Raw genomic sequence first — 3,418 nt, 5'->3', positions numbered from 1 at the left:
ATGACTTCCTGCTTGGTGACACAGGAGAAGAAGACTGAAAGGGAAGCTAGGAGAAGGAGGGTGTGTGGGGTGTCGCTCTGTTAAGATCTACGAGGTCTTTGCTCCAGGAGGCTTGGACATTGCAGGCAGGCAGCTATGTACCTTTAATCAGCTGTGCCAATTATGCAGAATCAATGACTTCTTGTGGTATCCTTTGTTCCCCTTGATATGGCCTTCAGGATGCTGCAGGCAAGGTTCTGGACCAGTGGACTATTATGTCCCGGGAGAAGGAGATCATTACGCAGTTCCTGCGTTTCGGGGAGACCAAATCCATCGTGGAGCTCATGGCCATCCAGGAGAAGGAAGGCCAGGCCAGACTCTGACATCAGGACTTTCATCGAGAGCAACAACCGCTCTCGTAGCCCCAGCCTGCTGACGCGCCTCGAGAACAGCAATCCCTCCACTATACACCACTTTGAGAACATCCCCAACAGCCTGGCCTTCCTGCTTCCTTTCCAGTACATCGACCCAGTGTCTGCCCCCATGCTGGGCCTGCCCCCGAATGGGCTCAGGCTGGAGCAGCCAGGTCACTGGCCACGGGAGTCCAGTCTGCCAAACCCGAGCGACCCCAACGAGAGCAGTGAGTCGGAGGTGTCTCTCTTGCCGTTCCGCAATGGGCAAAGCCCAAGCCTGGGGGGCATCGGTGTCACCGTGGCGATCGAGCCTAAGCCAGAGCCTGCTAGCGTAACAACCATCTCCCCGACCCCCACCTCCCAGCAGCCTCAACAGCAGCAAGTACCTATGCAGCAGCAGCAGCCAGCTGGACTGAGTGAGCAACATGCATTTGTCAAGAGTGAGCAAGCCAAGAGCATCGTTACCTTGTCCTTCTCCTCCAAGATGCACCGCATGCGGCGCATGGGTTCTACCTCCCGCAAGGACCGAGTTTACTGCAACGCATGCGGCAAGACCTTCTATGACAAGGGCACCCTGAAGATCCACTACAATGCTGTGCACCTGAAGATCAAACACCGCTGCACTATCGAGGGCTGCAACATGGTGTTCAGCTCCCTGCGCAGCCGCAACCGGCACAGCGCCAACCCTAACCCCCGACTACACATGCCCATGTTGAGGACCTCATCTGCTCCAGCGTTGGCTCTGGCACATCTGTCATCTCCAGCACCAAAAGCAGTTTGACTCTGACCGGCCACCTCTTGGCTTCACTACCCCACCGCTCGAGCCCATGCTGCAGTCTCCCCTGCAAAGTTCTCTGATCTTCCCATCCTTATAATCAGTCCAGCCAGTACAACCGGTACGCCCATTCTATAGTGCGCTGTTGTCCCCTGGGGATCTTGTCAGTTCACCGGTCTCCCTGCCCACCAGCTCCCTCCGGCCTCTAACAGCACGTCTCTCATCGAGCAGCAGGCCTCGGCCCCTGGCTCCCACAATCCTCTAGTGGCAGAGGCAGGGCTTGTCAGCCACAAGCTGCCTGGTACTGGCATCCAGGAACATTCTGTTGACCCCACACCCAAGAAGAAGCCCCCGCAAATCCAGCATGCCAGTGAAAAGTTCATCAGCGTGGCTGATGTGTTCGACGACAAAGAGGAGGAGGAGGAGGAGGAGGAAGGGGGCAGGGTCCTGAATGGAATGACTAGCACCCAGGGATGCCACCATCCACACTCCCACCTTTACAACAACAGCAACCACAGTGGGGGCAGCAGCCAAGCATCTCCCAGCCGGGATGAGGTGATCCCTAGGCTGGCACTAAGGAACATTCTCCAGCTGGAGCAGGATGAAGCTCGGACGACCAGCGCGATTCCCTGCATGGACAGCTTCAGTTCTGAAGATCAGGAACATGAGAGGGACTTTGAGAATAAGTCAGAGGCCTCTGAATCCAAAATGTTCTGTGGAGATGAGCTCATGAGCCCCCCTGGGGCATAACACAGCTGCTCTTCCCCAAATTGCAGGCACAGCGCCAACATCAACCTGCACCAAAAACTGCTGACAAAAGAGCTGGGTGAGCTGAGGGACCCTGTCTGGCCCCTGCTGTCCCAGGGGCTGCCAGAAGAGCTCCTGACCAAGATCTGCGGCAGCGTCCCCTTGGGGTTGAAGGCACAGACCACTTTAGGGCCAGCAAATGCTTCCGGATCCTGTCCGATGACTGCGGGGCGCTGGACCTTAGCATGTCGTCCTGTGAGCGTTCCTCACAGGAGTCTGATGAGGGCAGCAACGAGCTGGAGGGGGCCAGTGAAGGGGAGGGTGGCTCAAACAGGGCAGACTGGGTGAGGGGTGGTGCCAGGGAGGGGATCCCAGAGCTGCCGGGCCAGGGGGTCGACCCGAGTGCTGTCCTGCGCATGCTGTGCCACAAACCATACAGCTGCAAGGGCACTCGCTTCAAGACGGTACATCTGCGCCAGATGCAGCGCCGCAAGGTTCCGGGCTGCAGCCTCACATTCTCCTCGACGCGGAGCTGCAACCAGCACAGCCAGAACCCCAGCCTGCGCCGGCATGTGGCCAAATGACTGCCCCCCACCCCCAGGCCTCTTACTTTCACTCTGTACTTGTGGAAGTCTCTAGAGATGCTTGGATGGGTAGCTCTGCTGCTGCTGCGTCCCTGTGGCCCCAACACGTCCTGCCGCTTCCGTGGAAACCCTCGTCCATCTCCAAAGAAACTGTTCGGACTCTTCTTTTGTGACTGTTGCTCGCAGAAATGGTAGTAATAAGAAGAGAGCCTTCTCGGTGTATTATTAGTGTAATAATAGCTTTTAAATGACCCATTAACAGAGCATGACAGCCTCATCTGTAAATAACATCCCAGAGGGTTCTTTATGTAAAAAATGTACTGAGGGTGTCAGGGCCCATGCTGGTTTCATTTCATGGCACCTCCAGCTCTGACTGAAGGAAAATGTAGCCTCTAGCTCATTTGATTTCTTTATTTTCACTTTGACGCACACTTAAGACTAAACAAAAAAAAAGCTCAAATTCTTTTATAAATGTACCAATGCAGAGAAGGCCTGCATGCTTTTGGCTTCTGAACATATGATTTGTTCTTTGTGTTGCCACATTTGTATGTTGACCCAGTCTTGCACTTTTCAAGTCTACAAGGGGATGTGTAATATTTTGTGTGTCTTGAAGTCACCTGCCTCTAAGGCGTTTTAAGAAAATGCTGAAATGCTTGTGGGTCCCAGATACAGAGAATGTGTGGCTCCTGAGCTGATGACCCGATTTTCTGCTTTCCATTTGAAACAACTATTGAGTCTTAGCGCAATAGCAGATAAGCAGAGTAATATTAATCTCTACTTTTAGCTCTTGTAAGAGCAGCCCAAGTGCTGTTCAAGGTATTGTTCAGAGAGAGATCTCTGAGGTGTTCCCAGGGAGTGATCTCTGAGGTGTTCCCAGGGAGTGATCTCTGAGGTGTTCCCAAGGAGTGATCTCTGGGGTA

General features: G+C 54.2%; 1 pseudogene; it reads left to right on the top strand.

Annotated features, from left to right (window-relative positions):
• LOC140578374 (zinc finger protein basonuclin-2-like) lies at positions 1 to 1,917 on the top strand (annotated as a pseudogene).
• Positions 1,918 to 3,418: the final 1,501 nt, after the last annotated feature.

Source organism: Paramormyrops kingsleyae, chromosome 14 (assembly GCF_048594095.1).
Source record: "Paramormyrops kingsleyae isolate MSU_618 chromosome 14, PKINGS_0.4, whole genome shotgun sequence".
Lineage (NCBI taxonomy): Eukaryota > Metazoa > Chordata > Actinopteri > Osteoglossiformes > Mormyridae > Paramormyrops > Paramormyrops kingsleyae.
The sequence above is the reverse complement of the archived record's forward strand: the minus strand, read 5'-3'. Positions and strand labels throughout refer to the sequence as shown.